This window comes from Larus michahellis, chromosome 4, assembly GCF_964199755.1.
Source record: "Larus michahellis chromosome 4, bLarMic1.1, whole genome shotgun sequence".
NCBI lineage: Eukaryota > Metazoa > Chordata > Aves > Charadriiformes > Laridae > Larus > Larus michahellis.
The window spans coordinates 56,808,308-56,823,221 of NC_133899.1; the positions used below are offsets into that span (position 1 = coordinate 56,808,308).

Consider the following 14,914-nt stretch of genomic DNA (forward strand, 5'->3'; position numbering starts at 1 on the left):
AGATTAAAGGAGATCATGACACATACTTGGGTTCTACCTCATTTAAAGCAACCGCCTTCTGGATGCCTAAATTTTCATAATAGCATGGATTCTGCAACACTGTATGGTCAAGGTATATTACTTAGAAAATTGCATCTGATATCAAATACGTAACCAAATAAAAAACTCAAGCAAACTTATTTTTCTTTCTACCCTTCCCCACAGAAGTTAAAAAGAACCAAAAAGATGGGTCAACAGGTTTTGGATACGTGGAGCAGAACTAAGAGAACAGTATACAGTATGTAGTTCCCCTTTGTAAGAGTTGGCGAGACAAGCTCAACATGGAAGATGCGTTTTAACGACTTCCACAGCTGTCTGCTTAACAACAGAGGACTCCTGGATAAAATTCTAATTTTAGGCAGATGGGATAACAGATTTTGAGTGGTCAGATCCTGCCACTCATATGCCCCCCAAGCTTAATGAGATTCCTCCAGAAAACCCTACGTTTGCCTCATTTTTAGGAGATGACACCCATGAACTCCAGAAATATCTACTCCTCACCTCAGCCCGGCTTCTCCTCTCTATATATATTCCCATAGCTTTTTTCTTCCTCCTTACCCCAGAATTTCTGAAGATCCACAGGAATCTCTTTACTCCATTTATAGAACAGAAGTGTCTGTACCTCTTCTAATTCTGTGAAATCACTGCTTATTTCTTATCGAGTAGCAATCAAGCTACTGGGTACTGATGCCATGTATTAACTGTGACTTGCTTACCACAGAAACATGCAGATAAAGATGAAAAAGCCCACAAATAAAACAAGAGAAAGAGTTAATTTTTTTTAGGTAAGAAAAGGTACCATCTCTTTCCAATCTTGCAAAAACAGAGGAATGTCTAAAGAAACGATGGAAGACAAGCTTTTAATTTTCTTTAGCACTTTGGCAAACTTAGGACAAGCCTAAGGCAGATTCCACTGAAACTAAGACAACTTGACACTTCCAGTAAGTGTCATTAGACAACAACCATCCAGTCTAGAAGGAAATTTTTTATTTCTTTTAAAAAAAATTAAGCTTAGAGATTCAGTCATGCCTTTTATTTTCCTTGGAATAGCAATGATTACTACAGTTTGTGATACATATTTTAAGGAAAGTTTTTCAGCTAATAGTTACACCTGAGCAAGTCAGAGTTCTCTCTTCTCTCAGGGCCGTTTTTGTCCCCTCTTACATACTCAAAGTCCCTGAGCTTCACTCAACTATGTGAGTACAATTAGATCATCCTCATAGTCAAAGCTATTAGTCATCAAGATTAAGGATGGCAGGACTCTGGAGACCCTGTTAACAGGAGATGTGAGTGCATTAATCAACAAGTCATTTTGTAATAAAGTTCTTGACCACTAAAATAAGGTGAAGGTAACTATTATATTCAAAGATGACCATAGTAAGATTCCTTATGAACAATTTTAGCTACTCTAAGAAGGTATGACAGGCTGTGCTGAATATATGTTATTTTCAAACAAGAACCCGTGTACTTTTTATTTCATTGCTCCTTGCATTTAAGAGTAGTGCTCCGCAAACGGCCAAGATGCTATTATTCTCCTTGTAACACAACTATGAGCCTATTTAGCAAAAATAAAAGGACAAACCACATAAACCCTGCTATACTTTCTCTAACGCACCAGAAAACATTGTCTCAGATTTTATGTTTACTCTGTCTGAATTTCTTTCAACTTGACCTGGACACTACACTATTTGGGACAGGGACTATCTGTAATAAGCATAATTCAATAAATACCTGAGTGCGTAATGGTATACAATATGTAGAGTTTAGCTGGTGAGCTGCTACATACTCTTAATCTTTTACCAATACATTTACGGAAGAAAACAATATCAGTCCCACTCAGGTTACTCACCTCAAGCAACACTTGGCATTAGGTAGGCAGCCACAACATTTACAATTTTAATCTTGTCCCATTAAAACAAGTTTATAAGAGGTCCAGAGATCATTCCTGGCATGCATTTCCCACTCAGCCTGTACAGAAAAGGAACAGAACCTGAAACCAAATAAAGCATATCCACACTTATAAAAATAACCTTCCTTTAACCGTCTTGCTGAGCTGTGAGATTGCTAATGAATGTTGTATAAGAAACAGTGTCTTAAAACTATGTGAATTAAAACTGTAATATCATGTGTTGATATTGTTAAGTCTAAAGACTGTCTCAACGTTTACACTGATGTGGCTTTTCAAGGACTTTAACCTGCCCATATGAAAGTGATCTTGCAAAGTAAATTATATTCCAGGAAAATCCCTAATGCTAAACTGCTTTTTTTAACATAGTAAAAAAACAAACATCCAAAAGGATGTTTCAAACCCACACAAATGGGCAAATCGTAAATGTCCACACTAATAAAACAGAAAGACTACAAGCCAAACTGCAAAATGCTTAACAAACAGCACCAAAATCAGAGTAAAAAAAGAAAATCTGAACGAACCTTAAGGATGACAGCTTGAATATCTATTTAAAAGGTCTATGTTCAGTGACCGAAAGGAAGCTACTATTCCCATGCTATGCAGCACCACACTTTGTGGTTTGAATCAGTCTTTCTGTAGTTTTAACAAGCCATGAATATTTGGGATAGAGGAAATAAACTGAGACAGACAAGTGAAAGACAAACGCAAAGACTTCTGTTACATTAATCCATCAAAGGAGAGGAAACAGAAGATTAACAAGATTACACAAAATGTTTTAATGGTATGCCCTTCATACTTGCAATACGTCAGCATGAACAATGTGACTTACACAGCCAATATATAATTGTATGACCTATGTTTGATAATCTCAGCAATAATTAGCATCCTAGCCAGCACTCTCAAGCAGAGAAATATGTGATTCACAAGTCCTAAGGTCAGGGAACATACGAATGTAACTAAGCCTTGTGTAACTCCATTCCCCGCTCCAACTACTGCTAAAGTAATACCTTTCACAAGTTTCTACAAAAAGCTGTGTATAACGAATACACGGGTCATACACGAATGTAAGTAACACACTCAAAGGCCTCTCAGTTCAGAAGGAAGATTATGTAAATTGTATTGTTTGTTGCTGTTCCACAAGACAAGTTTAGAAAATTGTAACCAAGTACACAGAAAAAGAATAAAAAGTATAGGCGCACTCCCCCACCCCAATATGTAACAAAACAAAGTAAGAATACATTCACATTTCATAAATAATAGCTAGTCACGAGAGCTCCTACAATAATCTCTGAATCTCTCAGTCTACTCAGTAACTGCAACGGGATCCACAAGATTTTTGGCAACAACAAAGTCCTAAACAAAAGGTTACAACACTGAGATCATGAGATGATTTAGTGTTATCTTGTTGCTTCCTCTTCGGACTTTTCAAAACCATTAATACCATTATAAGTTATGCGTCTGGGGAGGGGGGGCTTCACCATAAGGAGGAAGTTCTAAAAATGGTGCTGGAGATCGCCAAGTCAAACTGCACAAAATATATGATTGCGGTATCAAGAACGCAAGTGCAACGTGACACAATGCAAGCTTAAAACAGCTTTTAGACAGTAGAATCCAAACAAGGAATAACAGAAAGGTCTTTCTGCTCCAGTCAATCTATGAGACAAAAAATGTCATGTAGGAACAATTAGGCAGATTTTTTTTGGTGCAGCTCTGACATCTATGTTGCAGTTTTACTAGACAAAACAGATTGCTATCAAACATAAAAATGTTTTAAGTGGCTATGTGCCACTTCTATTACACAAAATATGGTGTAATAAAATAATTTATAAAATATAGTATAAAGTACAAAATTAAGAGATCTTACTAAGTCAATGAGATATACCTTAAGCCATTCCACAAATATTTGTATTCTTGAATTCAACAGCACTGAAAATGAATCCTGACTGCTTAAATGAAGAAATACAAACAGAAAATTAAATATCTCTGCTTAGAGAGACAGAACAAGACATTATATATTCAATAAATATAAGAAGAAGTTTAACTGATGGAATGGACAAAGAGGTGTAGATAGTGAAGATCAAACTCAAGAAACAGGAATCTAAATTTGGCTGTTTCATTTGTACCCATTTGTTTTATAATGGACATTTGCTCTTATTCCATCAACAGAAGAACCTTCTCTATTCATATACCAAGCACAGGGTCTACTATTAAAACAGTAAGAATTACAAATAAGTTTCCCTTATTATAAATAACAATGAATTTTGAGTACTTCTTTCTGCAACAAGACTGTACAAATAATCCCAATAAACCAAAAGTCATTAACTGCTTTACTAGCTAAAGAAAAGCAATCAGCATTTTATTCTGCATCCTGAAAAGTGAGGTCAGAAGACCAGTACCATATTACAAGTAACTTCTTTAGTGATGCTAACAAATGATCTCTAATTCTTGAGCCAAAATTTTCACTATTTAGGGACTTAAGCCTAAAGTACCGGCTGCATCATAAAGGTTCGCCTGACAGAATTCTGTAGACTTTGTTCACAACCCAAGGCTGGGAATGCATTCATCACATATAAGCTTTACATACAGGATGGAAAATAGTGGTTTGGAGGGCTCTGCTGCTTGAATTTGGTTGCTCAAACACCCAAAATGTATTGCATTTGAAAAGAAGAAAGACTATTCCCTAGCCATGCAGTAGTTCCTAGACAGAATTCATTTGCCTCTAATTTTTAAGCATTCCTTCCAGTGTTATTAAAGACTTATTATTTTAAAAAACTTATTCACTAAAAAGAAAAATCAAGAGGGAAGTGACTGTTTGAGTCAAAGGATTCTAGAACTGTCACTCTGCCACTGTAACTACCTGATGACTAAAGAAGGTCATCCTTGTTTTCTCCATCCACGTGTTGACTGGGAAGTGTCGTGTGACCAGTACTCGACACGACCATCTCTTTGAGGCATTTTCACAAAAGACAGTAAAAAACCGATATTGACTATTCCACATAAAAAGCTGATGTTTAAAGAAAAACAGCTGACACAGTTGTTTCTTTAGGAAGCACAAAAAAGAAAAGATTGCCCAAGAGTTATTTAAGGGGAAGAAAGGGGAGCTAAAAATGCCAGGACTCAAGTAACAAAAATGAAGTAATAGATGTTTCAAAAGTCAGTAACATGAAAAGATAAGGGGCGGGGGAAGAACACTGCTTGCATAAATTCTTCCCTACCGAGTAAATAACATTAAAAAAAAAAAAAAAAAGGAAAAAAAGGGGGGAGAGGAACAGGAGACAGAGAGGAAATGGCATCTCCTTTTCCCAAACAAGCAGCAGACACACAAGGAAAAACTGGGTGCCCTTCTTCAATGCATGCAGCACAAAGCATTTGGTTTTAACCGTATGAGAGAAGCATAATCACAAAGCATATCACTGTTCAGCATGCAATTCTTACACTATGGCTTTCTATAATACACTTATCTCTTCTGCATTAAAAGTGAAGTATAAAATGTCGTACCTAATTCTAAACTAGTACAAAAAATGGTTAGGTTGGTTCCAATAAAAAAACCACAGTAAAATACTGAAGTTTTTAATTTATAACATTATCTGGAAATTACTTAATCCATATACTACAAGCTACTGTATTGAAACTATTATTATGATAAATATTCTAAGTAACACAGGTGGAAAACTGCTAGGGATCATGAAGGAGTGGAAAGAAAGGTTCTAAGAAGCATTTGCACAGCGAGCAAGCAAAGACAGATTAAAATGCTTAACAATCACGTTTCTTATCTTTCCTGCAACCACTTTCTGCAGCCTGATTTCAGGAGGTCCTTCAGCAGAGACTGGTGAGAGAATACAAAACTACTGATAGTTCTATGCCATCTTCTGCCAACAAATCCAAGGCAACTTTCATACCTGCACTACCTTTATCGTGGTAAGCATTTTAAAGTAATACAATTTGGCACTGCTGCCAGAAACATGCTCCAGTCGTCTCTTGCCCTGATCGTTTATTGTTGCCATGCACTTTCTCTACTGCTTCTGCAACTTTGCAGCGATCAGCACTGGGAAGTTGATGTGAATCACGAGTAACACAGAAGAAAGGTTAACTTCAATGCAGAACAATCATCCAACCTGAATCAGTAAGTGACTGATTTTGGTCACAAGGCGCACTCGTAAGCCCTCAAAGTGGTTCTGTAGATATGATACTTCGACGCAAGTTCCAGAGGAGTGTCTGAACATGTATACGGGTGTTTGCTTCACCCTTAGCAACTGCTGCCAAACTCTCATTTACTTAAGTCTGTATGGATCAGGAAAAGAAGGTGCCAGTCACATTACAGGTCAGTTGTGAGTTTGACTACTTCTCTACATTATATACGTATTTTGAGATTAAACCACAACCAGCAATATGAACATCTAGGATAAGTCACAAAGTTGGGTACATTTGATCTCCTTCTGCAGTATCAACATAACTTAAGTCTTAAATTTTCCTTTTCTTTTTTTTTTTTTTTCCCTTCATGTGTGTGGAATGATGAGCACCAAAGTTATGAATAGTTCTCTTCCTCCCAAGAAATGTACCTTTTTTTCCTCTAAATTCTTACTGCGAGAGGTTTTGGCCTTCTTTGTATTTAGTGAAGCCCAGTTTATATTCTAACAAAACAGACTGATTTTCCTTTATGTAATGACTGAATACACGAAGGAAAAGCCCTCTTGATTCCAGAAGATGCAAGGGGATTAACTCTGTTAGCACAGAAAAAAGATTCTCTGAACACTGCAAAAAGTTTATCCCACAATGTGGTGAAAACTGAGACATAGAGAAACCACGATTTTCAAGAAATGCACCTGAAAATACATCACAATATGAGAATCAGTTATAAGCACATCTAACCTGCACGCAGCTTTTAATTTTGGTATCATTAATCCACGTAAAACCTAGTACTTTCAACACAGAAACAAAAGAAATGAGCACTATCTCGCTGCAGATTAAAACATTGATACAGTATATCTGGCCAAACTTTTATACTCCTAAAACAATAATTTTACAATAAAGTAACACTTAAGATTATAGTCCTACTGTATGAATTTAGAAGTCTCAATGCAAACTATAATAAGACTCGGCAAGGTTTAAGAGTACTCAGTCTGGATCTTTTTATTGGAAAGGAGTTATAGCAACCTCTGCTTGGAAGAAGTTTAATATATACCAAACAAATGTGATTTGTCTGAAATGATTCATCAGCTCATCTTCATTGATGCACAGTCACCAATATTCAAGGAAATATCACCCCAAAAAAGTTTCAAAATAGAAAATTAGCCTTTAAGAACAACATAGAAAAATTCATTTGACAACTGAACCTTTTCTCCTAGGAAACATTCCTTCACTTTTAGGAATAACTAAAATTGATGAAGTCACTACACTATTAACTAACTACTTGTAATGGAGATTCTTTAAATTTTAATTGAGACTAGTCAGTTTACTGGTACAACACATTTTCCAAACTGCAGTACTATTGGCATTGCGAATCACTGTTGCTTGTTGCCACTTTTTTTTTTTTATTTGGCATTACTATGCCAAGCACATAAGGGAGAGGAAATACAAATCTCCCCTCTTCAAAAGAGGAAGAAGAAAAAAAAAGTACATGAAAACCCTTCAAGTTTTGCAGCTATTCATCCTTTAATAAGGATCATCGTTTACTGAAGTTTATTCAGCATTTGTTGAGAATGCACGGATATACAAAATACATTAATTTCAAGCTTTAAACACTGGGTTCCAGTACACTGGCACTCAGAAGAAAAACAGCTTCCAGATTACACTCATGCAAGCATTTTGACACAGACAGACGATGCGTCTCCACGAGACAAATTAAAGGGCGATGCTCCATTGAACAGTTATAGGATAGGAGTACAGCATACTATGCACAGCACACAAATGTTACATAGATCTCATTTTGTGAGCTCCTTATTAATTCCAAGGTTTTATTCATAGGAGGTATCTAAACAGTCATACATGTCGAGTTCTCCTGGTGATTCAGCACCTGTAGGTTTGCAGCAAGAATTATTGATTTTGTGGGATAATGGGAAGGCAACTAAACCTACTCACCTAAATCCAGCCTGAATCCCTAACCCTTTCTTCTCCTCCAGACTTGGGGGACAATTCTGCTGCTTTCTTCGTGTTAACCCAAACCAGTATGCAACTGTGAATTGAGATGGTTGTCCAACTGAAATAGAAAACCCATCATCCCAAGACGACTGTTCTGACAGATCAGTGCCCCAGATCACCTGCAGTCACCATGCCCTTAGATAGAAGGCCAAGATGTGTAGGTGAATGCAAACTACCCCTTTCAGTGGCAGCCCAAAACTATTCTTCATCATTAGAAACGCAGATTTACACAATTATTTAAAGACTTACCTAAATTATTCAACTGGGGGGGGGACACTTTATATATAAATTTATTTTTAATCTGGAGAAAAGCCATAAAAGTTGTTCTCTAGTCAATACACAAATTTTAATTCTAAATAGTTTGCCTTTTTTTTTTTTTACTGCTTTAAATCAGTTTGAATGATGACCAATAACATAGCTGTTTGTCCAACATATCTCCCTGTACAGTGTGGGAACAAATAGACAAAATTATCCCTTTTGCTTTAAGAGATACAGAAACCAAGAAAAATTTTTTGTTGCATTTGACATATTTCAATCACTGTAGAACTGTAGATCTATTATACACACACACTTCCACCAGGAAGGAAAGTCTCATTCAGTCAGGATACTGCTACAGTAGTGTTTTCCAGATACAGTCAGTAGTGCTTACATTCAGTTGTACATAAAGGTTGAAAAAAATAGAAATTACAAAGAAAACAAAAAAAAGCACCATGATTAACTTCATACAACTAGAGGCTGAGAATATCACAGCCTTGTCTCAGATATGAAATAAATACTTTTATCATTTTCATTTGAAATTAGCCCTATAAGTCTATCTATGCATTTACTCTTGATCCTCACGCTCCAGCTTCCTGAGCAGCAGTTACACGGTTAAAACTCGATGCCTGTTAGAATAAACTTCTGGTGGGAAGTGCTAAGAATTCACCCCGCTGCCTACCAATCTATCCAGAAATCTGTTCTCACTCCTACTTCCTCCTGTCTGTTCCTTTCTGGAACAGCAGTAGGGGGGTTGGGAGTTTGCCTTTCCTCCACTGGATCACAGTTGTGTACATGAACTATACCGGACCATATGGCAATCTCTTTCAATTCCCAAGAGGCAAAACAAGCTCCCTCCAAACCCAATCGGAAGAGATCCAGGTAAGAGAAAACCTACAGATAACAGCGTTCACGTCTCCATGTTCACAGAGACCAGTTACTAAATTCTGCCAATACATTAAAGTAACAAGTAGGAACTATAGAAAATGTTACTTCAAGGGTAAGAGCCATCCTGTCCATACTCAAGCATTTACGGCGCGCTCCAGCTTCTTCCTCCACCATACACAAAACCAGCCAGCTGCCAACTTCCAGTAATCCGGAGAACAAAGACTCAGATGCATTGTTCAGCACACAGGAAGGCTTTGACACATGAAGAAAATTACTCTATTGAAGGAAAAACAGTGGCCGTTTAACAAGCACGTGTGCAGAGGATGAGCCTACTCGCAGGAGAGTGGAACTGAAGAGGAGAAAGGTTGAAAGCTGAAGAGAAACCTCCGTAGCTGCCTGGAAGCTGCCAGGTGGAGGCAGGCCAACCAGAAACGTAGTGGAGATGGATTTTCCTTTCGTGAGGGGAAAACATTAAAGTCTTATTAAACACCAAAGTGCAAAAATCCAATAGGAAAACAACCCCCAGCCACAGCACCTCGGGAAAAATTCCACTGCTTGCTCTCAATGAAGGGAAGTTGCTCACAAGGACCCAACCTTTGGATACATAAAGTTGTGTTTAGCTCTTCGGTAAAATTAGGATTGTCCGATCAAATACACTGGAACGGGTCTTGCTCACTTCCTTTTCTGGAAAGTTAAACCAGATTTTTTTTTTTTTTTTTTTTTTTTTTTTTTTACAGAGACTATTTTCAATCCTACAAAATAATAATTGCATTTTACAACACCTTTTAGCCCAGCAAACAAGTTCTTGTGTAAAATAGTACAAAATTTTGTCTACATTTCCGTATTAAGTTTTAGGGAACGTGACTTACTTGAACATGCAAGGAATTGACTTGACAGAAAATAGCTCCCTCAGCTGGAGCTGCATAATTTTTACTTTTTTGTTTAATTCCACTAGTAGAGTCATTAAGTACATAACCAAATTATATTTGTATAACAACACAGTAATCTAAGTTTCTTATTTTAACTTTTCCTATTCATGACTATGTTCTGAAGTTCTATACAACCACATAGATGGTTGAGAATAACAAGAAGCAACTATATCAGAGGGAGGAGGGTGTAAACCGAAAGCAGCATAAAAGTGTTGTTCATTCCCTGCCCTAAAGAAACACAAAAACCACCAGACAGACAACTGCCAAGTAGCTAGAGATATATCCAGGATCTGTCTATATTGGAATATAATTACAATAAAAATCAAAACTAGACTATGGTTTGCCATTGCATCATTTCTTCTTCAACTTTAATATTGTACACAACATGAAGACAGACATGGGCCATACAAGATAAGATTGAATAATCTTCTGCCTTTAATTGATAGGTGTTAATGCACCTGTAATCTGCAATCACAGATCCATGACATTTGATATACTAATACCAGAAGTGTTATTGTAAAGAACCATTCGCTCCTCATGTGAAGGTTAAATACTCTTCCCTCTCAGTTTAAGGGATTTGAACATTTCTCTCTGTCCACACTTCATTAAAAAAAAAAAAGGACATAAGCAATTAAAGAAATAAGGAATGAGGGGCCCGAGAGATTTTAATAAAATCTCTAAGCACTAAACTGAACTAAGCAGAAGTCTGATCACATCAGTATTTGCCTTAGAGAGAAAGAGTCATCCTTTACTGAAACACTGCTCTAGACATGACTAAAAATTGCTACTTTCAGAATAACAAAAAGAAAGTTTTCTTTTCATTGATAAGCAGCTACAAAAAGAAGGCACCTTTCTTGGTTCTGCTTTAGGTCATGATTCATGTTATGAAGATTAAACATCCAAAAACCTTGAGGGTTCAAATGTTAGCATGAAAAAGTTAAGGGCTTAAAAGTTAACTCTTCCTCACTTAAACCTTACAACGAACACTGGCAAGAGGATATCAAAGACGCCAGTAGCCTATTGCATTTTCAACCTTCGGAAAGGTTACAGCTACCTTACAGCTGGAAAAAAACCAACACAACTACAAAACAAAAACCACAAACAAGAACAAAAATCACAAAAAGACAAACAAACCCACCTTTGAATGAAACTTTGAAATCCACATTTAACAGCAATGAGTTATAGTACTAAAAAGTTCAAAAGTTAAAATACTAAGTCTTAGAAGTCCTACAGGGCGATATAGGTTTCAGAAAGCACACGGAACCTCTTTAGGAACAAGGTTCTCTAATTCACTCCACAATAATTTAAGGTTCAGTTAGTGTCAAGCACCATTATTTCTCAAGGGCTTTTCTCAGACAGATTATGTGTCAAATAGCTTTAACCCCAGAGATGTAACATGATCTTATAATAGTTATGACTAAATTACAAGTTTTAAAGTAGACAGCCATCAAAGTAAGGAGAACAGGCAATCGTGGATTCAGGAAATGTACATTCCCCCATAGTCAGCTAATGGCAACTTTAATAGGATGTGATGGATTTTTCTCCACCAGGAGAAAATACTGCCTGCATTTCTGCTTCAACAACCCACGCCAGCTGACTAATGGAGTTATATTTTTGTCTCATATGAGGACGGTTACTTGCCCATCCTCTAGCAGTTGCAGAATGAAACATTAACAGCAGCTGTGGGGCGAACAGAAAAGCTGCTCTATTTGGTAGCCAAGATCCAAAGTACAGGCCTTTCCCCTCGAACAGTGAAGCTCATTTTCTGTCACCGGGTGACGAAAAGACACAGACAGAAAAAGGCCACTTTTAGGGCCCAAAGTAGCTAACTGAAGACACTTTTAAGGAGCAATAAGTCTTCATGGGGAGGAAAAGTGAAGGATTCACAGGAATTAAAAACAGGGTTCTTGGACAGACAAGAGCCCTTTGGAGCTTAGAAGTCGTCGTTGGAAAGAAATAGTGGCGGATCAAAACGGGTTTCTTAAAACAACTCTTATCAAATACTATTAAATGTAAAAACTCTTTACTTTGGCATAATAACAATCCTAATCGTAACAGACCAATCCCCAAGAAACACTTCTGCCACACTACTGAATAATCAGCATATGCCTGCAACTAGAAACATCATTTTATGCAAGCACTTGGGCTTCAGTCCTGCAAAAATTTAAATATATCACTCTGAGTAGACCTACAGATCTCTGTGGAAGTCTGTAGAGTTTATCAGACACGTAAAAGCTAGCACATATTTATAAGTCTTGCAGGATAATTGCTTTTGGCAGAATATAAATAACATTGCTCTAATGTGTTTCAGCATCATGGTCTCCTGCCTTAAGAACCAGGCATTCTGGTGAAGCCTGTCATTCTTCATATAAAGACTGGCAGCTGCATAGCCCACAGAGGCATTTAAACTTCCCTTTGCATTTTCTTTAGAGTTTCAGAATAGTGTTTGGGCATTCTTTAAAAGTAGCAAGAAAGCTAACAAGTGAAGCCGATAAAAATTGCCTACAAATGCTTTCTTACCAGTGCCATGGATACCACTGGTAGGACCAGAAGCAATTCTTAGACAAACTATCTATAGCTTCCAGCACTTCCAAACAGTACATCAATTAGGCTGTGGAGTTTACTAGGTATTTTTCCAGAATCCAATGCACTGGATGACAGGGCAGTAACTCAGTATGAGAAGTAGTCTTAATAAAGGACTCTAGTGTTCACTGTACTATCCTTCAATGAAAAAGCTTAGAAATCTGCTACAAGAAGAACTTTTTAACAGCAAGACAGGCATCTGAAATAATTTTAGAAACTTAATGCCAGTAGTTTGCCTAATTGACTTTTAAATGCATACCTAAAACTAGGCCTTCGATTTCTCTCCTTGTCAGTCTTCTTCATCTGTTCAGCATTGTCTTACTGTCTCTATTGCCTTTCATTTTAACTTCTAGCAAGGATAAACCTGAGCAAAGAAAGGGAACTTTGGTAGCTGTCAATGCCATTGAGAATTAAAAGAATGCTATCTATCACCTCCCGCAGTCACTACTGCTTCTGCGAGCCCCAGCTGCAACAGCAGGTCTGTCTTGGCAGAAGGCCCAGCTCTAATAAGGGGAAAGGAATTAATATGTTTTGTAGACATAGGTAGCTCTTACAGCAGGTTTACTTTTGCCCTTCCATTCCCCCTCTACCCCCACATTTTCATTTGATACCTTCATCTCTCTAGTCCCACCTTGAAAAAACAAGATGGTTTCACTGATGATACATCATCAAGATTTTACAGCTGAGAAAGTGCTGCATGCAACAAGAACAGCCCTGGTATGATTTACTTCTAAGAAATGGTCTACGAGAAGTCCAACAACACTAACAGCAATGTGGGGGAAAAGAAGTATTTTAAAATACTCAGCAGCTCTCTCAAACCCATATGATTTCACATTTACAGTTTGTATTGCCTTGGCCCAAATAACCAGTTAGAAATTCCTTGCATTCAATTGATTTCTATTAAGCACATTTTGTTTCGTGTACAAAAATGACAGACAGACCTACAGGTAAAGGGAAAACAAAGATAAATTTTTGAAGTATTCAGCTGTCTTTTAGTCAAGAAATGTTTTGTTTGCACCTCAGATGTATCTAGAGTAAAGTACCATCTCAGAAAGTACATTAGATCTGATCATAAGCACATACAGTCTTTGAAACATAATTAGACTGCCCTTCTGATAGCTGAGGTGCAAACAAAGCAGTTTCCAAGCATTAATGAGCCAGCCCTGACTGAATGGACACTGCAGGAAGGCGACACAGGCAATCGATCCCCTCCCCACTTCACGAGGTCCTTGTTCAAGGCTGAAGCCCAAGAGCACCAGCACCTCCCAATCCCCTTTCTCCTCCTGCTAACACACTGCTTTAGCATCAGAAAGCATGCAGATGACAGTGACGCGGCCATAAATTGAAAGCATTTCCTAACAAAACTAAATTGCCAAGTTTTTCTGTAGAACATCATGCTTACCATTCTATCTCATCACCTTATTTGCATGGTTCTTGTGAGACAAACCATTTTAAGAAAAGAAATACCCGTGCAGGACCCAATGCTCTGAAATACTCCGTTTAGACACTTATTTCAAGTTCTAATATGCAAACATGAAAAGCAAACTATACCAAAAGATGAAAACTGAATAATCTGGCACAGGAATTTCAGTTCACTTCGACTTCTGCATGCCTGAGAACGCAACACTTGTATTAAGAACAGATAAGCCATCCAAAACTAAATCGCTGCTAAAGTAAAATAAAGTCCGAGCAAACAACCACACGGTAAAGTTCTCCACCAAAGAATCAAGAAACAAATAATATATTTCAGCTCAAACTTCCTGATGAGGAAACAGATGCATACGGAATTTGTCAACAAGGATTTTTGCCAAATCCTTTATGGCAATACTTAGGGTTTTACATAAAGCATTAGTATTTTAAGGCAACAGCAGTGTAAACATCTTAAGATAATAAGTTAATATAGTGCTAAATCATTATTAATTTGTGATGTTCTTGAAACATTTTCTGCAGATATTAATTGCATCTCTGAAGATCTTCTAAATCTCAGTTATCAAGTTTTCTTGAACGTTTTCAATGGGAGATTTCCAGTCTCCCAGGAAGGAGAAACTGTAGCTGACCCCTTTGTAGTTTTCAAGTAGTTGTGAACCATCACCTATCTTGTTGCAAAAACTTCCCCAAACCAATTCAAACCACAGATCTGCTTCACCATTAAAAAGCAAACAAGTGAGCAGTT

The 14,914-nt window shown here is 37.3% G+C and overlaps 1 protein-coding gene across 2 annotated transcripts in view; it reads right to left on the bottom strand.

The window, feature by feature from the left end:
- Nucleotides 1–14,914, bottom strand: part of SPRED1 (sprouty related EVH1 domain containing 1) — a 64,720-nt gene that overhangs the window by 35,937 nt on the left and 13,869 nt on the right. The window contains exon 1 of one of the 2 annotated variants that reach the window (XM_074585012.1): nucleotides 1,889–2,004. The exons of the other annotated variant lie outside the window; for it this stretch is intronic. The gene's annotated coding sequence lies outside the window, so the exon portion shown is untranslated. Of the gene's footprint in view, nucleotides 1–1,888; nucleotides 2,005–14,914 lie in introns of those variants that run through there. 2 annotated transcript variants of the gene reach the window in all.